The 26,878-nt window shown below is 38.6% G+C and overlaps 1 protein-coding gene and 1 pseudogene across 3 annotated transcripts in view; both read left to right on the forward strand.

Annotated features, from left to right (window-relative positions):
* The window catches only part of IL1RAPL2 (interleukin 1 receptor accessory protein like 2), a 1,180,425-nt gene that overhangs the window by 982,666 nt on the left and 170,881 nt on the right, over positions 1-26,878 (forward strand). The window lies entirely within an intron of this gene.
* LOC147340909 (small cell adhesion glycoprotein pseudogene) lies at positions 21,049-21,534 on the forward strand (annotated as a pseudogene).

Consider the following 26,878-nt stretch of genomic DNA (forward strand, 5'->3'; position numbering starts at 1 on the left):
TAGTCAGTGATCAGTAAAATAATTTGGACTTCAGAGGCCTTTGCCAAGAAGTGAGCAAACAGGTCAAGATTATATTCGTCTTTTAGTTTGTTCTTCTTTAAACCAGAGACATTATCCACCATTCACCCCACCACGATCTAGTATTGTGCTTTGCAGAAAAAAGCAAATGAAATTAATGACTGTTGTGTTTACATTGTCAAATTCGACATGTCTTAGGGAGACATTACTAGAAGCTTTGTTCATGTACCTTTTCCATTGGGCTACCTGAAATTCTTTGTTAGAATTTGCTGCATGTTTGTGAAGGTATTTTTTTTAATATTTTAAATAATGACTTAGATACAATTACTGGATAGTACCAGCACTTGATCCCCCACCCCCAGCAGGGAAACTGAGAGCCAAGAGATGAGACATTTATTCAAGATCATCCAGGAATCAAGAAATGGGATTAGAATATAAAACTCCATCTCTTCCTGAGTCTTATACCAAACTGCTTTTTTCTCCTGAGATTTTTTATGAAAATAATGCAACTTGTCTTTAGCTCTATCACAGCATCCCCAACACCATCATCCCACTCCTAGTATCATCATTCCATCCAAATTGCATATGAATTACTACATCACATTAAACCTCTGATTTCATTATTTGCATAGTAATCTCTATTGATAAAACTATGATACATGCAAAAATTTTCATTAATAATCTCTAATGTTGTTTAAATTTGAGGACATATATGTGATTGGCCTTGAAATTAGCATTTCTTAGAAAAGGTTCAGTCATTAGTTTTTACTTTGCTTACCACATGTTATTAATGTTTAATGAAAGATTTGCTCAGTTCTTTTTAACCATCAAAATAAAATCTGAAATAATTAATTTGCTAAGAAAATACTATGGAAATGAATATGGAAAATAAATTAGGTAATTAGGAAATATGAGACAGCAAAAATCTCTCTTTACTACTAAATCACTCTTTTGAGAATCAGGGAAATACATAAGATAGTGGTCTGCCTCATACAGTCTTTCTGCCAAATTGCTACAAAACATAGGGTTATATAACATTTCCTTTTGATCTCTCACATAGGGACATGCTTGTTTATTATCTGGTTGTTTGAAGTTGAAAGCCTTTTTGTAGCAGTTTAGAAAAAGGAATTATATCATACTGGGTGCTGTGGCTTACAGAAGATTTAGAAAGCAGTCCTGCAGATGTTCTAACTCCTCCTCTTCCCTATCATTGCTGTTAGTGTTGAGCTGCCGTATTTACAAAGAGCTGAGAGACCATTGCCCTAAAGCCTATTAAATGAAATAGAGAGAGACAGTGGAATAATACAATGTAATCCTAGCCAGCAACTCTTTCCTTTCTTTTTGGAGATCCTAAAAGAAATAATATTTTCTGACACAGATATTATATTCTGCCAGATCCTGAAAGAAATACCAGAAGTCTATATATTTTTGAGTAAATACAAATGTTAGCAGCTTTACAAGCAACAGAGACAAGCTCTTGATGCTTATGTCTTCATTAATTCAAAAATATGTCTTGTGAATACCATTTAATTTGGTCAACAAATTATACTGTTCTTTTTCAGTTTTCGGGCTACCTCTTTCCCTTCCTAATTCCATCCTCAAGCACAAGTACAAACATTGACACAATTTCCTGTTTCCTGTCATTGAAGCTTAAAGAAGGAGTATTTAAATGCTGTATTATGAACAGTAGCCCTCCCACCAACTCTGCAACAACAACAACAACAATTCTAGTTGGAAATTAACATAGTTTTGAACAGCTCACAACCCTGGAAAAGTATGTGTTATACTTTCACAGGAAATTGCTATGCACTCTATGAAACTGTTGTCTTGCTAATAATCTGCATCATATATATTTACTTACTTATTTCAGAAGTTAAGGAAGCATGCATACTGTGACTCTGGAATGTTTTCTCTTTTGCTTAATATGTTTTCTTATTAAATGTATGTGTGCTCAGTTACTCAGTCGTGTCCGATTCTTTGCAGCCCTGTAGACTGTAGCCCACCAGGCTCCTTTGTCCATGGAATTTTCCAGGCAAGAATACTGGAGTGGGTTGCCATTTCCTACTCCAGGGGATCTTCCCAACCCAGGGATTGAACTACATCTCTTGTGGCTCCTGCATTGGCAGGGGGATTCTTTACCACTGAGCCACCTGGGAAGCCCATTAAAGGTATATGCTTATTCAAGGTGGTAAAATAATTCTGAATACTTAAGGATTCACAGTCCAAATACTTCCAGCACCTTGATGGTCCTGATATTGGGCAAGTTTTGTCACATTTTTTTTTAATCTCCATTTCTTTTACTATAAAATGGGAATATGGTAATACCTGTCTCATAGAGTTGTGGTAGCGACCGAAACACATGCAAGGCAGTTACTATGCCTGGCCCATAGTAAACACCACACAGGGACTCAGGTATTAGCCATAAATGGAAAGTACCCCATAGAAAAGACATATCTCACAATTTTCTTTCCATAGCACCTTCATTTCAGAATGTTTTCTAAGTAAAGCAACATCGGGACTTGCTAGAACAGAATAATGGCCTCTACTCCACTCTCAGTTTTTAGCCTTCTTTATTCTTTAGGGCAAAGATCAGCTTTGTTAAATAATTGTTTTCCTATCCTAAATGCTGTGCACATATTTATATTAAATGAACATTTATCTATCTGAATAAAAAGGACAACTTCAATTTGGTTTAATAATTTCCCAGAAAGTGATTCAAGGTTTGACTCAAATTTTATGTACTTTCAGAAATCTAAAGCCAATTTTCCTTTTAAATTAAATAGGAAGTAGTTAGCAGTATCTTGCAGAAATGGTCTAATCATGGTCTTCTATGTACTAGACACATTTTACATGTGTAATAAGATTTGTGTATTCATGACATCTGCTACTGCCTAATCAGCTCCTAAGAATAATAACAAATAATCACAGAAAATGGATTTAGGAAGTCTCTGTTTTAATTAAATCTGTTTACCCCAAGTTTCTTTACATTTTTACATTCCCTGGATATAGGTTCCACTCTCTCTCTTGGCGCAGTTTTTAAACCCTGCCCAAAGCAGACGTTTATCTTTATTTTACATTACCTCTTCTAAGCCTAAGGCCATTGATTCAGAGAGTCTTCTAATTTTTACTCATAACTCAACTTATCTTTATCATGTTACTGAGACTATTGAGTTTTGAGAATTCAGAAGGAAAATGTTTCCCAGGATCACAGCCAGTTAACACAGATGGTTAGAACATACTAATGAGGTCAAGGCTGTGAATTTGATTCTTATGAGGGTAAGTTAGCTTTACACTTTTCCACCAGGATAGCTCTGACATAGATGTGTGCTTTTATCCAAAAAGGAGATTTGTTTAAAGATTGTAGATTCTTAAGCAGAAAGCCATAGTCATTGCTTAAAAGAAAAGAAAGAAAACTCAGATGCGTACCTGGTAAGTTCTGATTTAGTAAAGCCATCCTTGTTTATACAGTGTGAATACCTCAGACATCTCCAACCAATGGTTACAAATGAGGTCACATAAACTGTAATATCTGTATGAATATCGCTGTCTTATTGTTTCCACTTGCATATTTCAGGACCCCTTGAGTCTCTCCTCCAAAGTGTCACCAAGTTATACAGGAGAATCTATGTATACAGTTATACAGTTTCTCACCTGTGCTGATGAGCAATATTTTCATATTCATCCATTTCAGGTCTTTGTCAATATCGGTTCCCCAAGAGAACACTGAAAATGTCACTTTACTGCTGTCACTGCTGCCATGCCATCTTGTGGGACAATGATTTCTTGCTTAGGATAATCTCTTCTTGTGTTCTTCAAAGTAGCAAATCTTGTGAAGAACCAAGATAACACTTACGGTCTTTTCAGATCTCACTGTGTTAATGCCACTCTGGATAAGAGGGGAAAAGTGTTACTCTGCCCCCAATCTATAGCATTTTTTCACTTGGGCACTGAAGCAATATTGCTTATTACATTATCTTTCCCTGTTACTATTGTAAAAATAATTCATTTGGATTCAGTCTTAACCCTTATTTTCCATGGGTCTCAGGTAGCAATCCTTCAGACCAAGTGGGACACCAGACAGCATATGGCCTCTCCATTTCCCTTTATTTCCTCAGTAACCTAGGAGAAAAAAAAAAAAATGTACAAAACCTTCTGTCTTCCTTTAGCCCTTAACTTGCCTGAACTCCAGCAGTGGACATAAATTTCAATCTCTACCACATGTTTAAAGAAAGAAATCTCCTCGGGAGTCTGAATGAAGACTTTTTCTGAGCAAGGGCAATTTAAAGTATACTCCTTGGTAGGATTTCAAAGTAATAAGGAGATACTGATATCCACATGTGGTCCACACATGCATCTGACTTTCCTCAACTTTTGGATGGATACCTGGACTTTATCCTAGAGAAGTCTCTTTTCACTTTAGTTCTTTAATCTTTACACCGTGATCTTCCTAGAAGAGGGAACATATCACACTGTTATCAGTCATCTACAGCTGAGTGAAAATGAAGGAGATTAGCAGGTTTTGACACAAAAAGATCAGGACCAAGTCAAGCCCAGAGAGGGAAGATGGAGTATGAATTCCAGAGGGCAGGAAAAAGGTGAAAGACAGTCACACTGTCAGTATGAAGATAAACCTTCCTGGGTTCATAGTACTTTATGAGGATCACACATTTGATGAGGAACACTGCCTGAAAATCAAATCTCTGACATTGCATTCTCCATCCTACTCTATAAAGAGAAACGCCTTCACTTTTCCAAATGTTTTTTGATGTCCTGTAAAAAAAAAAAAAGATGCTATTTTGTCCCTCTCTCTTGTATATGGGCATTTTCCCATTCTTTCTTTTGCCTTCTCTTATCATCTTCTGTTGTGATCATAAAACATCCACCACCGCCAAAAGAAAATAGAGCAAAGACCCTACAATAAACTTATCCTCCATGAAATCAAACAAGAGAAGTAGAAATAGAAATGAAAAATAGAGTCTAGAGGCAAACGGCCCAGTTTTCATTAGTGTACACAATCTTGGGGCCCCAAAGTTTTATTTATTTTCAGACTTATGCTAAGTAGGGTGCTTTTTATTTTCACAGCTGATCTCTGACATTATGGAATTTAGTTCATCATAATTTACTTGAGTCCAAGAAGCCATCAACCCCAAACCAGGTGTCTTAAACCTACAAAGAGATATTATTCTCCAGAAGAATGTCAGCAGAAGAATGTTTTACCTCTAAAATGACCCACAGCATGGACCCTTAGAATGGGGTATTACAGTACTCAGATGTGACACCCTTATAGCATATGCTCCCTGAGATATGGTTGCTGACAGTTAATAAAGATGTGGACAAGTAAATAGCAGTGTACACGACTCACCTTCACAAACCATTAAAATTCAGCTCTACCTTTGGAGTCAGGTCTAAAGTGAAGAAGTGCTGGCAGAAATCTTCTTTGATCCATATTTGCTTTGAAAGCCCTAATCTAAAATTTGTAGGTGGGTAAAAACAGGAGTTACCCAAGCAGCCAAACATGCTGAGGGGCATGTAGCCTCTTAATAAGTCACAGCTGGTAGTTATCAAATCCAAATGGACTTCAGATTCCCACTAGCACAGAGTAATCAATATTTATCAACAGGAAAAGTGATATTCATTACTGCCACTTGAAGGTCATGCATCTAAAGCATATATGAGTAATGCTAAGGCTCAAAGCTATTTCCTCTCACAATTTGGTAGAGTGCCTCTGCTTCACTTTGCCACTGCACAATGGCTTAGGCATCTCCCTGAGCTAATGCCTAATCCCCTTTTCTCTCCTGACATTTGCTACAATTTATTTCTTAAAAATAATAGTGTTATGTGGAAATAAGCAGAAGGCGAGCTTTGGGGACAATGCAGAAATTCACATCAGAAGAGGGAAAAGAGTCATGAATACGAAATAGACTACACCTAGCCAGGTATAACATCAACAGAAGATCTCAGGGTTAAAGTAGAAACCAAACTGACAGTGAAGATTAGCATTTCAATGTTCCTGTGATTTACAAGTAGACTTGGGCAATGCAGGTGGCTGGAGGCATTTGGCTGGAACCACTTGGCTTGAACCTCCCTTGCTACTCACTCCCACTGTGTAGAGACTTGCTCTGACTCTCACTGACCTGTCATATGTGCTTTCGTACTATACTACTAAAAAGGAAAAGGCAGGATTTGGGATCCAGGATTACTCTATTAAGGTAACCCCCCTCCCCAATTTTTATGACCTGGGAAGAAAATTTAAAGGAAGCAGAATATTTTTTGAAAAGTCATATAAAATACAAGATGTCTTAGTGAACTTAATTACAGGCCTCATAGCCAGGCTGCCATGTAAGCAGGAGTTTATGTCTTCACTTAAGTAATCAAGTGTTCCAGTCACCCAGAGGATTTAGCTCGGCTTTCAGGATGGTCTTCCTAGGAGGAGGATCAATAGAATAGCAAGGCTCCCACACTCAGGTTGCTAAGTCGCTTCAGTCGTGTCCGACTCTGTGCGACCCCATAGACGGCAGCCCACCAGGCTCCCCCGTCCCTGGGATTCTCCAGGCAAGAACACTGGAGTGGGTTGCCATTTCCTTCTCCAACGCATGAAAGTGAAAAGTGAAAGTGAAGTCGCTCAGTCATGTCCAACTCTTCGCGACCCCATGGACTGCAGCCTACCAGGCTCCTCCGTCCATGGGATTTTCCAGACAAGAGTACTGGAGTGGGGTGCCATCGCCTTCTCCGACACTCAGGTTATGACCCCTTATCCTGAAAGAGCTGAGCTTCTCCTCTTATTGGAATGCCTCAAGTAGAATACATTCATCCAGTGAGTGGATGTTTATTTAGTACCAACTAAGTTCCAAGTACTCTTCTAGGTGTTGGGGATTAAAGAAAAGAAAGAGCTTGCTTTCATGGACATAATATTCTAATGGTAGATAGGGAACAAGAAAAACAGGAACAAATATACAGATAAATATGTATCTAGTCAGAGGTTTATAATTGTTGAGAATAAAAATGAAACAGGGTGAGATAAAAGGGAATAAGAGTAATGGCTACAATTTTTAATACATTGTCAAGGAAAGCCTCTCTGAGAAGATAGCAGTTGACTTTTTTTTTAACAATGGATTTTTAACAATGCACATTTATTGAACATCTATTATGGCCTGAGATATGAGTTAACCCATTACATATTCACTGAAATCCTATGGGGTAGGAGTATTACTCTTGTTTTACAAATACAGAAATTGAGCCTGGAAGAAGTTAAATAATTTGCCCAAGGAAACACAGCTAGTAACAGAGCTAGGGTTTGAACTGAAGCAATGTGACACCAATCCCATGCTTGGAATCACTGTCATACTTGGCATTTTGGATTCTGTGTAAAGGCTGAGCAATGTGCACACTGGCCCATTAATCCTGTGAGGTAGTAACAAGACTATGCAAAAAGAAGCATAGTAAGCATGATACCTGATAGAGAAAGCAGGGAAAGAAAAGGGGAAATAAAGTGACTAATATTCAAGAGCTTTCTATTTCACTCATAGTATTATTTAATCATTCCAACAAACCCATGAGGTAGTTATAAGCATACCTGTTTTTCAGATGACAAAATAGCAGTACAGAGTGGGTAAGCAAATTGCCCAAGGTCTCACAGCCACAAAGGAACAAGATTCTAAAATTTGGGTTAGTCTGTTACCAAAGTCCATGCTGTTTCTAATACACCATGCTGTCTCCTGAGAGAAAATTAAGTCAAAGAAATAGAGTGAAATACATAATGAATGAGAAAGTGAAAAAGAGACAGCAAAATAATGACTTAATAGGTTTGGAAGGCCAGAGTTGACAGTGGCTTAAGGAACTTGTAATGACATCTTTATCTTCAACCTCTCCTCTCATACCAAGTTAGGTGGATTCTTGAGGGTTTCTATGATTTGGGGATTTTAAAAATTGACATGTCTAGTTTCTCACCTAGACCTGGTGTTTAGATGTCAAATAACCCTTGGGCAGTGCATCATTTTCTATAACTGTTACTGTCTTTGAATCAGGTGCTCCAGAAAAACGTGGTGTGTAAACTTGGTAAAGCCGTGAAGAAAAATCCAAGACCCATTGCTTATTTGAGGACTAGCACGTAGTTGTTTGAAATCTATCCTTGTCCCCTTCAGAAGCACATTTTAAAGCTGTCAGCTTTAATGAAATAACTTTAGATATGCATTGCCTGCCAATTTTCCCTTTCTAATAGTACGGTAGTAACACTGTGGGAATGTCAGAATAATAGGCTGATGTGAAGTGTTAGCGAAGAAAGCCAAGTGGAGCACTGCCTGTCTTGTGTCATAGTCTTTGTGTGGTGTGGAGAAGCCAGGATGTGGTCAGATCACTTGTGGCATGGGCCTGACTCACCCATTCATTATTCTGGACAAGCAGCAAGACTACTCCTGACCCCATGCCTGCTCCGCCTCACCTTGCCTTTCTTTTCCCTCCCTTTCTTTGCCCACACACAGTCAAAAGCTTTGATTTTTGATGAATATTAGACAAACAAATAAAACAGCAAGGAGACTTACCTGTTCTATCTTTAATGGAGACGCAGGTGGCTCCCCAAAAAGGGAAGCTGAAGGAGGCCCGGTGTGGGCAACTAGGTTCTATCATTTGCATTCTTCAAGTAACTCTTAACTCCATTTTGTTTTCAGCTGTAAAATGCTATGCCAGTGGCTATTGCTTCCTAAAAACCTTCTAGGGTTCATTACACATTCTTGAGAACTAGATGTTTGTGAATTCATTAGGTGTTGAGAAAATTGGTATTTTAAAATGAAACTGTAGTTCATTTGAGAATATACCCAGGTAACTGAGAATCCATTGAAATTCACCTCTGCCTCTACAGAGCCAGACAATGGGCTTATAACTTAATTTTTGTTGAAGATGGAACTAGAATTGAAAATTTAATATAAATAAATTTTGAATGAAGTTGATTTCAAGGAGATTTCAGCAAGTACATAGGACCTGAGGGTGAAGACACCAAAGAATTCTATTCTGGTGTGTATTTTTCAATTTTACTATGAGGGACTTCAGTAACATCTCCTCTCACCAGTGACCATCTGTAAAATGGATGCAGTGCCAGTTTAACCATGAATATTCTGAGGCGACGTTTTCCAGGAATTTTAATCTCATTTTATAAACAGTATGGAAAAATCAAGTTGGCTTTTGATGGACTGACAATGGTTGCAAATCTGGTTATTGCTTGTCTCTGTACCACTTTCCCACATTACACCTCTATCCTCAGTCCCGGCCACCTATGCAGTCAGTAAGAAAAATCTCGATCTCCTGTCAGAGTCTATACTTGGCAAATAATAGCTAACTGAATCACAGTTTCTGTTGCTTTGGGTTGAATTGCTGCCAGGTTCTCTTTCCAAGATACCACTGGCCACCTGCTGTCAGCAAAGGAAAGGAAATGGAGCAAAGAGATAAGGAAAAGGAGACGATGAAGTGTAGTCAGGAGAAAAATGTGATTATGGAACATGTTCCAGAAATTAAGCAATCTATGGAGAGTAATTTGGCTGGTGAAGATCTTCAGAGTGTCATGTCAGCTTCAGAATGAGAGCTGCCATCCTAACTTGGCTTGTAGTGCATCATGTGGGAATGGTGGGGGATGGGGGGAATCTGGTATGGATGGAAGCTAGATGGGAAGAAAACAAAACAAATTACTTTGTTTATAGAAGTTTCCTCAGAGAAATAAAACCACTGCCAACTCCAACAACTGTAACAGGTATATTCTTAATGTCAGCAACCTAGGAAGAGTCTGGCATCTAAGTCTAGTATGAAGCTCCAGAGAGCAGGTCGCTTGGAAGTAGTGGGACAGGAAGAAGGGCCCCAGAAATGGGTGCCTGCATATAGCCATCTCTCTTATTGTGATTCTTAGCCACAGCTTTTAAATACCTTTGAGTTTCTGCCTTTGGCTACCTAGCTACTCATCCAGGGGACCCAACTTCAAAAACTCAAGTTCCCTATTTCTCAAACTGACATAAGCCAGCCTTCCAAACAAAGGTATAGATAACCACTATGGGATGTCCTCCAGTTTGACCATCTGTTTATCACAGCTCCCTCTCTTCATCCTCAAATATTTTCATCCATTCACCCATCCTAAAAAGTCTTCAGAGAACTAAGTCTACAGTAGACACTGTACTAGGCATTGAAATAAAAAAGAAAATACAAAGTGAATAAGATAGAGTCCCTCTCAATATAGTAACAGAGTTATAGATATAAAGAAATTGTTGAAAAATTATGAGTTAAGAGCTAAAAAGAGACATATGAAAAACTATGCCTGGGAGATTGGAGACTGTTCCACAGAGATGATCATGTTTAAGCACGTTAAATCAGGGGCATGACAAAAATAATATTCTAGACAGAGAAGAACAACAAGTAAAAAGGCACAAAGGCATAAAAGTAGGTAGCCTGTTTAAGGAAAAACAATTACCCAATACAGTGGAGGGGTATATGGTATGAATGGAGAAATGTTAGTTTATTGAAGCCAAACAGGTAAGCTAGACTAAACTCATATAGAGCCTCCTATGATTAGATTTTAAAAAATAGACTTCATTCTTAGGTAATAGTGACCATCCAATGATTTAGAGCAGAAGAAATAATGTTCAAATTGACATTTTAGAAATATAATTTTGTGGTATTGTCTAGAAGATGAATTAGATGGCAAACTGAAAATAGACTGGTTAAGAGCTGTTACAATGATGCTCATTCAAACTGCTGAAGGGTAGACCTTGAGTAGTACACAGGGCTTGTTTATGTGTTGGGGGGTAGGGTGGGGTGAATTAGCAAGGGATGGTGAAAGAGGGATCAAGGGCTTGGTTTTGGAGATAGGCACAGAAATGGTGAGACTTGGTAACTATATGCGGCATGAAGGAGAAGGAGAAGGGGTTGATTTCTAGGTTTTCAATTCTGATGAACTGTGGAATGGTAGTGTTGGAAAAGTATATGCCTTCCTAAGCTGTATGCTCTCCTTCTTTATTAACTTTTCCTTTTTTTCAGTATTGACTGCCTTTCTCTTCTTACCTCAGAGAACCTCTTGATAAGTTTTCGAAGAGGTTTGAGAAACCTAGAACACAACACATTAAGGACATCTGAAAACCCACATAGCCTAAGAAGTTGTGCCTTGAAGGGTGACCAAAATAGTGTCTGTGTGTATAAGAAATATTTTTTAGAGGGGATTTTTAAACCTTTGATTTCTACCTATATAGAAGAATAAACAAGGACCTGGAACATGTATACCTGTGGTGGATTCATTTTGATATATGGCAAAACCAATACAATATTGTAAAGTTAAAAAATAAAAAAAAATAAAAACAAAAAAGTGGTTCAATGGGATATAAGGAAGATGGTTTTGGGGTATTCTAGTGAAACAGACTAGAATGAAACACCTGGATGGAAACTATGTAGATCTTCAAGGGGAGCTGCAATAATCCTGAGACCTAAATAATTTGGCAGCAGCCTGAAGGCAGGGGCCTGGATTAAATGATCTCTCCGAGCCTCTCTTCTGCAAATGTCCTTCTATTTTGCCCCAGGCATTTCTGGAGGAACTATCTTCCCATTGATCTAGCTGTATATATGCATTAAGGGAAAGGGTGCAGCACATGTTTGATATTGTCTAATTTGATAACTCTAGAAATGAAGATAGAGATGAGAGAGGGAGAAAAGTGCTTACTTCAATTTTGAAAGTTTTTTTAAAATGGAATCTTTAAGGCCAGCTCCTGTTAGGGAGAGAAAATGTACCCATGACCCAGAACTTAAAACATAAAATGAGCTATCCAAGACAAAGGAGGGGATGGAGGAGAGTGGTACAGATAGAGAGATGCAAAGTGATGAATCAAACACTTCACTAAGTGTGAAACCAGAGCAGAACACTCCCTTAAGGCTAAAGCTGTAGATTTATGGGGACAGTAGCTTAGATCTGAGGTCCATGGACTACGAAAGGCATGAGCATTCTCCCAACTCTGACACACATGCAGGGACCATTCATACACAAACACTGCACATATGTAAACCACAGTTCTAGCTGAAAATCAGAATAATTTATTTTAAGGATTAGAGATGAGTCAGACACCCAATGGAGAACTGTGCCAAGAATACAAAAGGACAAGAGGACTTCCAGCTAAATAAAGTAGAATTTTAGCAAAGGTATAGATCTCTGAGTAATGGGTTATATTTTTCTCCTTCTTAAGAGTTCATTTACATTTGAATCATTGATTGCAAAGGATTATGTCATTATGAATTATTTGGTATCTTCTACCATACCATTATTTGTGGGTGAATCTGGAAGGCCGATATATAAAATCTCATTTGTCAATTTGTCTTGGATTTTCTCAGCCTGGAAAGTTTAACAGACTTTGCAAAATGTAACATTATTGACACATTAGAAATTTCATACATTTTCCCCAGGGAACTTTTGCTAAATATCTATAGCCTATGGCATTTATCCAGCGATTTGTGGGGAGTTTTCTTAAAAGGAAGATAAAATCCTAAAAAAGGAAAAAAAAATCAGAAAGTCACCCTCATGGAGTCACTTCTCTTTAGTACTTTCGCTCATTTGTTAGATTTTACAAAGGGTACCCTCTGATACCAGGCCCCAGGGCATATCAACATAATTTGAATAGGAGAATAAGGGAAGATAATAAAACTGTCAAAACTCTGTGTGTGTGTGTGTGTGTGTGTGTGTGTAAGAGAGACAGAGACACAGAGAAAGAGAGAAAGACAAAAATTAAAATAACAACCATAAACAAAGCAGTCACAACATTGTTTTTGCCTTCTTTTTTTAAGCAGTATCCCCTATGCCTCTAATTTTGATTTTGTGACATTCACTGCCTCTCCTCAATGGGCCACATAGCATAGAGTTATTAAAAAGAGAAACACATATATGAGTTGCATCTCACTAAAGCTGTTGCTTTAAAAAAGGAAAATCTGAATATAGTTAAAATCCCTTTGAGCATTCTTATTAGAATCTTATGACACCTTTTTAGGTAGCTCAAAATACCACTGGGTTCAGGTGACAGAAAAAGGGAGGGGTGTCATTAAACTCAGGTAAAACTGTCCTGGAATAGTATGTGACTGATATGTATTTGTAGAAACATTTGAGTTAAATCCCAAATCATTTCAAGTAAGTAATTGTATATATAATTTTTATAAATAGTAATTTATTGCTGAATGGTTGCTGTTATTTGATTGCCATTCCAAATTCCCACAAATTGAGATTTTACACTCTATCTACAGAAGGAGCATTCATGCCCCTATTTTTAGATACAATAATTCATCAGTAAATTATGGATAATTAAAAATTACATTTGGGGCTTCAGCAGCTAACTCTGCACATCCCTGGGTGCTTTCTCAGTTCTGAGTCCCCTGCGGGTCCCCAAAGTGCCTGTGGTGCCACCCTTGTTGAGTTGAGAGGGATGCGGCAGCACCAGCCCATCTCCACTGCCACCACCTGTCTGCTGGTAAGATGTGCATCTCCTGGGGGCGGTCCTAAGATGGCAAAGGAATAGGATGGGGAGACCACTTTCTCCCCCACAAATGCATTGAAGATCACTTGAATGCTGAACAAATTCCACAAAACAACTTCTGAATGCTAGCAGAGGACACCAGGCACCCAGAAAGGCAGCCCATTCTCTTCAAAAGGAGGTAGGACAAAATATAAAAGATAAAAAGAGAGACAAAAGAGTTAGGGACAGAGACCCGTCCTGGGGAGGGAGTCGTGAGGGAGGAGAAGTTTCCAAACACCAGGAAACCCTCTCACCAGTGGGTCTGTGGGGAGTTTTGGAATCTCAGAGGGTAATATAAGGAGGGGGGGACCCACAGATTACATGCCTAATTGCAACTCACAGTGGAGAAGAAGCTTAGATGCTCATGTCCACCAGCAGCGAGCAGGGGCTGAACAGGGACGTGCAGGCTATATGCTTAGGGTAAGGACAGAGCCTGCATGCCCTGAGGACAATCTTAGGGAGCTAACCCGGCTGCACACTGGCCCCTCCCCCCACCAGAGGCAGAGAGGCAGGCGGGCGACAGCCAGAGCTGAAAGGCGAGGGGCGATCTCGACTCCAGACATAGCACCCTCTACCAAACTGTGAGCAGGCTCCCAGTTGCTAACACAGCCTTCCTGGGATCCTGGATGGTTGACACCCACCAGGAGGGTCACAGTCAGAGGTCAGATCCCCAGAGGAGACACATGGCACACCTGAGATGGCACTCTTGCAGAGCACCCAGGAAACCCAGGGGCTGGGACCAGGAGATGATAAGACACACTGCCCACCTGGGGAGAGTGCACTCACCAAGCTGGTCACTGGAGCTGCTCGGACCTGGGAAAGGCACAAAATGCAGGCCCAACTGAGTCTGTGCCTTTGTGGAGTACGTGAGGACCTGAACCTGAGCAGAGTAGACCTGGGACGTGCACGCAACCCAGGGCCCACTTTAGACAGTTCCCCTGCAGAGCAACTTGGAGCCTGAGCAGTATAGACAGGGAAAGCACACACGCTGTGAGTGGGGGCAAGCCCAGTGTGGCCTGACGATGCAAGCACTCCCCACACATGCCAGTGATATTTGTTTGCAGTGTTCCTCCCTCCCCTCAGCACAAATGAACCTAAATAAATGACCTCCTTCACCACCTTGTGTCAGGGTGGAAATTAGACCCTGAAGAGACTTGCAAACAGAGGAAGCCAAAATAAAGAAGAGGGAACCGATTTGGAAGTGACAGGTGCAACAGATTAAAACCCTGTAGTTAGCAGTGACTACATTGGAAGGGGCCTTATAGACCTTGAGAAGAAGTATAAACTGGAACAAGGAACTATATGAAACTGAACTAACCCCACACTGCCCTCAACAGCTCCAGAGAAATTCCTAGATATACTTTACTATTATCATTTTTTTAATTTAATTTTTTTAATTTCTAAGTTCTTTATTACTCCTTTAATTTTCATTTTTAAAACCTTGAAAAAAAAGACCCTATTTTAAAAACAAATTTCACATATATATATTTTTATAATATTTGTGCCTTTGTTTTGTTTTTTTTTATATTGTATTTTGGAGAGTTTAACCTCTACTCTAGATTTTTAATCTTTGTTTTTTGGTATTTGTTATCAATTTTGTACCTTTAAGAATCCAATCCTCAGTACCCATTTTTACTTTGGAGTGTGATTACTGGCATGATTGGTCTCTCCCCTTTGACTCTCCTTTTTCTCCCCCAGGTCACCTCTATCTCCTCCCTCCCCCTTCTCTTCTCTATTTAACTCTGTGAACCTCTCTGGATGTTCCAGGCTGTGGAGAGCAAATAGGGAATTGACTACTGGCTAGAATTCTCACTCCCCATTTGATTCCCCCTCTTCTCCTCCTGGTCACCTCTATCTCCCTCCCCCCTCTTCTCTTCTCAATGTAACTCTGTGAACCTCTTTGGGTGTCCCTCACCGTGGAGAATCTTTTCACCATTAACCTAGATGTTTTATCATCGGTGCTGTACAGATGTAGAAGTCTTAAGGCTACTGTAAGAATAATACTGAAAGCTAGAGCCAGGAGGCTAAAATCTAAAACTTGAGGACACCAGAAAACCCCTGACTCCAGGGAACATTAATCGATAAGAGTTCATCCAAAAGCCTCCATACCTACACTGAAACCAAGCTCCATCCAAGAGCCAACAAGTTTCAGAGCAAGACATACCAAGCTAATACTCCAACAATGCAGGAACATAAGCCTGAGCATTAAAATATAAACAGCCAAAAGTCATACCAAACCCATAGACACCTCAAAACTCACTACTGGACACTTCATTGCACTCCAGAGAGAAGAAATACAGCTCCACCAACCAGAACACTGATGCAAGCTTCCCTAACAAGGAAATCTTGACAAGCTACTCATCCAACCCCATCCACAGGGAGGAACCTCCACAATAAAAAGGAACCACAAACGTCCAGCATACAGAAAGGCCACCCCAAACACAGCAATCTAAACAAGATGAAAAGGCAGAGAAATATTCAGCAGGTAAAGGAACATGATAAAAGCCCACCAAACCAAACAAAAGAGGAGAAGATAGCGAGTCTACCCGAAAAAGAATTCAGAATAGTAAAAATAATCCAAAATCTTAAAAACAAAATGGCATTACAGATAAACAGTCTGGAGATAGGGATTGAGAAGATGCAAGAAAAGTTTAACAAGGACCTAGAAGAAATAAAAAAAAGAGTCAATCAATAATGAATAATGCAATAACTGAGATGAAAAGCACTCTGGAGTGAACCAACAGTAGAATAACTGAGGCATAAGATAGGATAAATGAGGTGGAAGATAGAATGGTGGAAATAAATGAAACAGAGAGGAAAAAAGAAAAAAGAATTAAAAGAAATGAGGACAACCTCAGAAACCTCTGGGACAATGTTAAATGCCCCAAGATTCTAATCATAGGAGTCCAAGAAGAAGACAAAAAGAAAGGCCAGGAGAAAATACTTGAGGAGATAATTGTTGAAAACTTCCCTAAAATGGGGAAGGAAATAGCCACCCAAGTCGAAGAAACCTAGAGAGTCCCAAACAGGATAAACCCAAGGCAAAACACCCCAAGACACATATTAATCAAATTAACAAAGAACAAATGTTAAAAGCAGCAAGGGAAAAACAACAAATAAAACACAAGGGGATTCCCATAAGGATAATAGCTGATCTTTCAATATAAACTCTTCAAGCCAGAAGGGAATGTCAAGACATACTTAAAGTGATGAAAGAGGAAAATCTACAACCCAGATTGCTGTACCCAGAAAGGATCTCATTCACATATGAAGGAGAAATCAAAAGCTTTACAGACAAGCAAAAGCTGAGAGAATTCAGCACCACCAAACCAGCTCTTCAACAAATGCTAAATGATCTTCTCTAGACAGGAAACACAGAAAAGGTTTATAAACTCAAACCTAAAACAACAAAGTAAATGGCAACAGGATCATACTTATCAATAATTACCTTAAATGTAAATGGATTGAATGGCCCAACCAAAAGACAAAGACTGGCTGAATGGATACAAAAACAAGACCCTTATATATGTTGTCTACAAGAGACCCACCTCAACCTAGGGACACATACAGGCTGAAAGTGAAGGGCTGGAAAAAGATATTTCACACAAATGGAGACCAAAAGAAAGCAGGAGTAGCAATACTCATATCAGATAAAATAGACTTTGAAATAAAGGCTGTGAAAAGAGAAAAGAAGGACACGACATAATGATCAAAGGATCAATCCAAGAAGAAGATATAACAATTATAAATATATATGTACCCAACATAGGAGCACCACAATATGTAAGGCAAATGCTAACAAGTATGAAAGGAGAAATTAACAGTAACACAATAATAGTGGGTGACTTTAATACCCCACTCACACCTATGGATAGATCAACTAAACAGAAAATTAGCAAGGAAACACAAACTTTAAATGATACAATGGACCAGTTAGACCTAATTGATATCTATAGGACATTACACCCCAAACCAATGAATTTCGCCTTTTTCTCAAGTGCACACAGAACCTTCGCAAGGATAGATCACATCCTGGGCCATAAATCTAGCCTTAGTAAATTCAAAAAAAAAAAATGAAATCATCTCAAGCATCTTTTCTGATCAAAATGCGGTAAGATCAGGTGTTAACTATGAAAAAAAAAAAACTATTAAAAATATAACCATATGGAGGCTAAACAACACACTTCTGAATAACCAACAAATCACAGAAAAAATCAACATATGCATAGAAACAAATGAAAATGAAAACACAACAACTCAAAATCTATGGGATTCAGTAAAAGCAGTGCTAAGGGGAAGGTTCATAAGCAATACAAGCTTACCTCAAGAAACAGGAGAAAAATCAAATAAATAACTGAACTCTACACCTAAAGCAACTAGAAAAGGAAGAAATTAAGAACCCCGGGGTTAGTAGAAGGAAAGAAATCAAAAATTAGGGCAGAAATAAATGCAAAAAAAGAAAGGAGACCATAGCAAAAATCAACAAAGCTAAAAGCTGGTTTTTTGAGAAGATAAATAAACTAGACAAACCATTAGCCAGACTCATCAAGAAACAAAGGGAGAAAAATCAAATCAATAAAATTAGAAATGAAAATGGAGACATCACAACAGACAACACAGAAATACAAAGGATCATAAGAGACTACTATAAGCAACTATATGCCAATAAAATGGACAACTTGGAAGAAATGGACAAATTCTTAGAAAAGTACAACTTTCCAAAACTGAACCAGGAAGAAGTAGAAAATCTTAACAGACGCATCACAAGCACAGAAATCGAAACTGTAATCAGAAGTCTTCCAGCAAACAAAAGCCCAGGACCAGATGGCTTCACAGCTATTTCTTTCAAAAATTTAGAGAAGTGCTAACACCTATCCTACTCAAACTTTTCCAGAAAATTGCAGAGGAAGGTAAACTGCCAAACTCATTCTATGAGGCCACCATCACCCTAATACCAAAACCAGACAAAGATGCCACAAAAAAAGAAAACTACAGGCCAATATCACTGATAAACATAGATACAAAAATCCTTAACAAAATTCTAGCAAACAGAATCCAACAACATATTAAAAATATCATACATCATGACCAAGTGGGCTTTATCCCAGGGATGCAAGGATTCTTCAATATTCACAAATCAATCAATGTGATACACCACATTAACAAATTGAAAGATAAAAAACCATATGATTATCTCAACAGATGCAGAGAAAGCCTTTGAGAAAATTCAACATGCATTTATGATTAAAAAAAAAAACCCTCAGAAAGCAGGAATAGAAGGAACATACCTCAACATAATAAAAGCCATATATGATAAACCCACAGCAAACATTATCGTCAATGGTGAAAAACTGAAAGCATTTCCCTTAAAGTCAGAAACAAGACAAGGATGCCCACTCTCACCACTAATATTCAACATAGTTTTGGAAGTTTTAGCCACAGCAATCAGAGAAGAAAAAGAAATAAAAGAAATCCAGATTGGAAAAGAAGAAGTAAAACTCTCACTGTTTGCAGATGACATGATCCTCTACATAGAAAACCCTAAAGACTCCACCCAAAAATTACTAGAGCTAATCAATAAATAGAGTAAAGTTGCAGAATATAAAATTAACACACAGAAATCCCTTGCATTCCTATACACTAATAATGAGAAAACAGAGAAATTAAGGAAACAATTCCATTCACCATTGTAATGAAAAGAATAAAATACTTAGGAATAAAGCTACCTAAAGAAACAAAATATCTATATATAGAAAACTATAAAACACTGATGAAAGAAATCAAAGATGTCTTTGATGGAGAAATATACCATGTTCATGGATCGGAAGAATCAACATAGTAAGAATGAGTATACTACCCAAAGCAATCTATAGATTCAATGCAATTCCTATCAAACTACCAATGGTATTTTTCAGAGAATGAGAACAAATAATTTCACAATTTGTATGGATATACCAAAAACCTCAAATAGCCAATGCAATGTTGAGAAAGAAGACTGAAACTGGAGGAATCAACCTGCCTGACTTCAGACTATACTACAAAGCTACAGTCATCAAGACAGTACGATACTGGCACAAAGACAGAAATATAGATCAATGGAACAAAATAGAAAGCCCAGAGATAAATCCACACACCTATGGACACCTTATCTTTGACAAAGGAGGCAAGAATATACAATGGAGAAAAGACAATCTCTTTAACAAGTGGTGCTGGGAAAACTGGTCAACCACCTGTAAAAGAATGAAACTAGAACACTTTATAACACCATACACAAAGATAAACTCAAAATTGATTAAAGATCTAAATGTAAGATCAGAAACTATAAAACTCCTAGAGGAAAACATAGGCAAAACACTCTCTGACATAAATCATAGCAGGATCATCTATGACCCACCTCCCAGGGTAATGGAAATAAAAGAAAAAATAAACAAATGGTGCCTAATTAAACTTAAAAGCTTTTGCACAACAAAGGAAACTATAAGCAAGGTGAAAAGGCAGCCTTCAGAATGGGAGAAAATAATAGCAAATGAAGCACCTGACAAAGAATTAATCTCAAAAATATACAAGCAGCTCCTGCAGCTCAATTCCAGAAAAATAAATGACCCAATCAAACAATGGGCCAAAGAACTGAACAGACATTTATCCAAAGACATACAGATGGCTAACAGACATATGAAAAGATGCTCAACGTCACTCATTATCACAGAAATGCAAATCAAACCACAATGAGTACCATCTCACAGTGGTCAAAATGGCTGCTATCCAAAAGTCTACAAACAATAAATGCTGGAGAGGGTGTGGAGAAAAGGGAACTCTCTTACGCTGTTGGTGGGAATGCAAACTAGTACAGCCACTATGGAGAACAGTGTGGAGATTCCTTACAAAACTGGAAATAGAACTGCCATACAACCCAGCAGTGCCACTGCTGGGCATACACACCGAGGAAACCAGAAATGAAAGAGACACATGTACCCAAATGTTCGTCGCAGCACCGTTTACAATAGCCAGAACATGGAAGCAATCTAGATGTCCATCAGAAGATGAATGGATAAGAAAGCTGTGGTACATATACACAATGGAATATTACTCAGCTATTAAAGAGAATGCATTTGGATCAGTTCTAATGAGGTGGATGAAACTGGAGCCTATCATACACAGCGAAGTAAGTCAGAAAGAAAAACACCAACAGAGTATATTAATGCATATATATGGAATTTAGAAAGATGGTAATGATGCCCCTATATACAAGACAGCAAAAGAGACACAGATGTAAAGAACAGACTTTCGGATCTGTGGGAGAAGGTGAGGGTGGGATGATTTGAGAGAATAGCATTGAAACATGTATATTATCATTTGTGAAATAGATTGCCAGTCCAGGTTCGATGCAGAGGCAGGATGTTCAGGGCTAGTGCACTGGGATGACCCTGAGAGATGGGATAGGAAGGGAGGTGAGAGGGGGGTTCAGGATGGGGAACACATGTACATCCATGGCTGATTCATTTGAATGCATGGCAAAAACCACCACAATATTGTAAAGTAATTAGCCTCCAATTAAAATTTTAAAAAATAAAGATTCACACCTCCCTACTGGTGCCCATCCTGCTGCCACAATGACTAGCCTCCCAACCATGCCTCCTCCAGAACAAGAACTGTTGGCTACCACAATTATACAGGCCACTGAGGCCCTGTCCCTGATAACTGAAGCCAGCACAGCCCTCATTGTAGTTGTTATCACCGTGGTCTTCCTCACTGTGCTCTCAGTCGTGATTTTGATCTTCTTTTACCTGTAGAAGAACAAAGGCAGCTACGTCACCTACGAACCTGCAGATGACAAGCCCAGCGCCATTGTTCTAATGGAGAATGACTCAGCAAAGGGCAGGGAGAAGGAAGAATATTTCATCTAATGGTTCCCAGTCCCCAAGGAGCTTATCCAGGCTCCAGTGCTAACACACTATTTATTAGGTGGAAGTTTTACCTGAAACCGGTGAGAAGCATCCACTGATATGGGTAGACCTGAGCTCCTTCATATGCAGAGTACATCATGAGAAACACTAGGCTTGAAGAAGCACAAGCTGTAATCAAGATTGCTGGGAGAAATATCAATAAACTCAGATATGCAGATGACCCCACCCTTATGGCAGAAAGTGAAGAGGAACTAAGGAGCCTCTTGATGAAAGTGAAAGAGGAGAGTGAAAAAGTTGGCTTAAAGCTCAACATTCAGAAAACTAAGATCATGGCATCTAGTCCCATCACTTCATGGCAGATAGATGGCAAAACAGTGGAAACAGTGTCAGACTTTATTTTTCTGGGCTCGAAAATCACTGCAGATGGTAACTGCAGCCATGAAATTAAAAGACACTTACTTCTTGGAAGGAAAGTTATGACCAACCTAGACAGCATATTGAAAAGGAGAGATATTACTTTGCCAACAAAGGTCCATCTAGTCAAGGCTATGGTTTTTCCAGTGGTCACGTATGGATATGAGAGTTGGACTGTGAAGAAAGCTGAGCGCTGAAGAATTGATGCTTTTGAACTGTGGTGTTGGAGAAGACTCTTGAGAGTCTCTTGGACTGCAAAGAGATCCAACCAGTCCATCCTAAAGGAGATCAGTCCTGGGTGTTCATTGGAGGGACTGATGCTGAAGCTGAAACTCCAATATTTTGGCCACCTCATGCGAAGAGCTGACTCATTGGAAAAGACCCTGATGCTGGGAGGGATTGGGGGCAGGAGGAGAAGGGGATGACAGAGGATGAGATGGCTGGATGGCATCACCGACTCGATGGACATGGGTTTGGGTAAACTCCTGGAGTTGGTGATGGACAGGGAAGCCTGGCGTGCTGTGATTCATGGGGTCGCAAAGAGTCAGACATGACTGAGTGACTGAGCTGAACTGAGCTCCTTCCAGGACACGGACCAAAATGCCAGCATCACTGACACCAGGGGACAAAAAGAAAGCTGTTCATGTCTCTAGCCAGGCCTCTGTCACACAGCTTCTGACTAATGAGTGAGATGGAGCAGTATTGGGCAACACTGGAGTATATACCCAGTCATCTTCACTTTTTTCACAGGTTGAAGGGAAGAAGAGAGTTGGGGGTCACTTGATGCTCCTCTTTCCCTTACCTGGTCACCTAGTGACAACCTGAGTGGTAGTAATATCCTTAGTTCTTCCCAGAGGCGGGAGACCACAAGGAAAGGCTAGACCAGGAGGGCCAGGAGACTGTGGAGACCTCCCTCCTGATGAATGTGCCACATCCCTTAATCTGAGTCCTTCCTTTCCTTAACCCCCCAACAATATAGACATATGCTGTTTTTATCAGAATTAAAACCATTCGTTGATACAGAAATCAGATTCTCATGTACAAGAAGTTACCATCTTTATACTTTGACTTATCTTTGCTGAAACCTTTGTGACAGTTTGCTTTGTTGCTGTTGTTCAGTCTCTGTCATGTCCAACTCTTTGTGACCTCATGAACTGCAGTATGCCAGGCTTCCCTGTCCTCCTCTATCTTCCGGAGTTTGCTCAAGTTCATGTCCATTCTTTGCTTACTCAACTCTTTTGCCTGTGTTTTCTCCCAAGCAAAGGGGGCCCCAGAGAAGTTTCAGAAGTTCCCAGAACAATCTCAGGGGTTTGAAACAGAGATTTTCCTGGGAAGTTTGTCCTAGAAGAGGGTCATTAGAAACATACCCTGGGAAATGAGTTGTTTAGCCTCCATCCTAGCAAGGGCCAGTATGTCCCTGATCCATTCTGTGTGCACACAGAGGGAACCGGGAAAAACTTGTGACTTTTCCCACCAGTGCTCTTTCTATCAAGCCCAGAGAGGCTTCTGGGATCTCATTTCATCCATCTCAAGATGAGGCATATTTAAAAGGTACAGTGTTTTGGTAGAAATCATTAACTCTCCATGCATTGTTTACTTTGGAACTAAACTAAACCTCCTTCAAGGTCTTAACTATACTGTCTCCATTTTTCAAGCTCAAGTCCACCCAAGGTAAGACCCAAGAGTTGAAAAGTCAATCTTAGCAACTTATATTCCAGTTTTCAGCATTTCTCCAAACAGAATTTTTGAAAAACTGAAGGTCACCCTGAACTTACAACTTAACAAGTTGTTAAATAAAAAAAACATTTGCCTCAAGTCAAATTTAAGGGCAAGTGAGGAGACTCATTTGTTCCCTTATTTCTAAGTTTATGTTCTGAATTCCTCTGGCCTAATAGGCTTTTAAGAATCTGAAAGTACTTAGGAAGTAAAGTGAAGAAAAGCTAAACATCTAGAATGGAACTCATGAAAATGGTCAAATCTTAGCCTTGTACTCCTGCATTTATTTCAAAGACTTCATTTAAAAAAATTACATTTGATTAATGGCTTATACTTTTCATTTTACATTACTTATTTGATCCTGACAACAAACCAGTGTGGAAGATTATGAAGTCCATTGAGTTAAAAACTCACATATCTAGCAGTTAACTAAATCTGAAATTTTGGTCACATGATATACAGTCTTACACTCTGTGGCAGGCAGTAAGACTGTCAGAAATATTTCAGTCCTTCTAGCCATATGGTAGGAATGCACTTTCCTGCCCAGCTGAAATTAGGTGTGGCCAACATGACTTACTTTGGTCATTGAAATGTGAGCAGAAGTGACACATGTCATTTCTTGGTGGAAGCATTTAATTGACAATGCTTAGCTTCAGCTTCTCAATTATCTTTCTTTGGTGATTGTTCAAGCCCTTTTTAAAGAGATCCTCCTTCAGCCTGGGTTTTTAATGATTACCTTGGACAAAGCCTCCACCCCATCAACCTATATTGTATGTGAAACCTAAATAAAAATAAAGTTTTACTATTTTAAGTAAATGATATTTGGATTATTGTTTCCTTTTGAGACATAATCTATTTTATCATGACTTAAAAATATATTCTTTCAGTGGGAATCACAAGTGTATTCTCATTTAAGTATGTCTTCCTAATGGCTTCATATCTGTTGAAACTTACTCCTTTGGGGCTAGCAATATTTTTGCACAGCTACATTACAACATTTTATGACAACTCTCAGTTTAAAGAATTTTAGATTTGATAGACATGCTGGAATGAGAGTCAATGCTCTATTCTTTTTAAGTATAGTGATGATAGATTAATCACAGATTAAGAACTTAAAGGAATTTCATGAGTAGCAATTCTACCCCCCACTGTTAAAGCCAGAGAGCATTTTCTCTTCTTCCATTGTATATACTTTGCATTGGCAAGAAAGATATTTGACATGAAAGGGGAGAACTATGAATAGTAAAGAAGAAGACAAGGCAGTGATCACAATACCATGAATTTGGGGACTATTGAGCCTAAGTGTGCTTCAGATATTACCTATAAAAGAGGAAAAAGGAGAAGAATGTATAGGAATTGGAGAGAGGATAGTCATCTTTAGCACCCCTTTGAATCAATATTCCCTTATGTTAAAATAGAAATAGATTTCTCTGAATATAATGGATCATTTTTGAGAGTGCACATGTTAGATATTGTCACCACAGCATTAAAAAAAAATTAGCAGTCAACTTCTTGAAGCCATAATTCAGGGTTAAATGTAGCTTCCACTCATCATGTTCAAAAGCTCACTTTCTTTCCTTGACTGAAGTTACCAAATCACTAATAAGGAAAAATGAAGTACAGTCTATAGACTGTTAGAATCATAAGCTTTATAAATGGAAGAAGCCTTAGAAATTGTGTGTTTCAACTCTGCCTCTTATACATGAGGAAACTGAGACTCAGAAAGAAGAGTCTTGGCTCATTTCATACACAACTCTCTACATTTCCTGGATATATACATGTGATTGCCAGAATTTTTATCTATTTAATAAAGTCTTAAAAGTGTCTAATAACCAAGTTCTTAACTTTTCTGAAAGCAATTTTGGTAGACTGAAACATAAACTGGATCCTCTGTGTGTTGGTAAATGACAATATTAATGGTGGTGATGATGATGATAAATAATTAAAATTAGTTGTGATATAGGAAATTGGGCTGCTATAACACAACAACAAAACAAGTACTCATTGTCTTAACCAAGATTGAAGTGGCTTGTTTATTTTCCCCCTTGAATGTTCATCTACATGTAAGTAATCCACGGTTGCTGTAGTAGGTCTTTGTGGTCAAGGCTCCAGGCTCCTTCCCTTTGTGACTGCATTATCCTCCCTTGCCCTAATCCACAGGGTCAAAGATGATAATCTCAACACTGTGGTCATAGTAGGTAATGATCCCCTCATGATGTGTTACTCTTTTTGATAGCAATTTATTCCTACTTGATTTATTCTTAAAGAGCATTATCTTAATTCAAATGGAATGTTACCTAGCATAATTACCATACTAAAACTTAACAACTATTTCTTTGTAAAGGATAACACTTAAAAGAAGAAAATTCATGTCTACTAATGCTTGATAACTTGAGAGTGTGATAACGGAGATGTGGGGGAGGCTCACAAACACTAGACCACAGAAGATAGCTACCCACTCTGCTTATATATTGGGTTAAACCCTTGCTTTGCCCCTTGTTTCCTCTCTTTTACTAAGGAGGAAATTATCATAGCCTTCCTTAATCATCAGTCCCTAGATTAAACTTAAAAATCATATTTTTAAAACTTTACCTGGAAATGAAGATATTCCAAGTATTTCTAACTTCACTTTTTCCTTCAGAGTAAGGACACTTGGTCTGCTTGTCCAATGACATAATTGATCATAGAAGCATTTGGTGATATCAGTCTTTCCCTGCCATGCCCAATATTTATCAGATTCTGAATTTTCCGCCACTCTGGAGACACAAGCATCTAGAAAAAAGAAGTGATTTACAAGGAACTTTAACGTCAGGAAAAAGTAAAATGAACCACAAGGATAAGTTACTATGTCAAATCCAATGAAACAAATAATTCTTAGAAGATGGTTTATTTTCCAAGTGAAAGCATAGACTTATGGAATACTTAGGAAAGCTTGAGTTTGTTTTATGTCCAGGAATATAGTTTGTGGATGGAAATTAATTACTTTTTTGTCCTAGATCTCTCTGAGGTTAATGTGTCTTAAGTACAGGTGTACCTTGTTTAAAGTAAACCTATCATTTGAAAATCCCAATTGGCACAAAAATCAAAATTAGTTTTTGGCTCTATAAAAGGATTGAAGACAGGATTTCTTTATATACCATGGTACTCTAGTTCAAGAGTCAGCAAACTATGACCCAAGAAGAACCAAATCTGACAAGCCCTTATTTTTGTAAACAAACTTTTATTAGCACACAGTCATGCCCATTCATTAAGTTTAGAGATTATTTATGGCTGTTTTTATACACTACATTGGCAAAGTTGTTGCAACAGTAA

This window comes from Bos grunniens, chromosome X, assembly GCF_055505025.1.
Source record: "Bos grunniens cultivar Pamir isolate PY7600 chromosome X, Bosgru_T2T1.0, whole genome shotgun sequence".
In the NCBI taxonomy this organism is placed as follows: domain Eukaryota; kingdom Metazoa; phylum Chordata; class Mammalia; order Artiodactyla; family Bovidae; genus Bos; species Bos grunniens.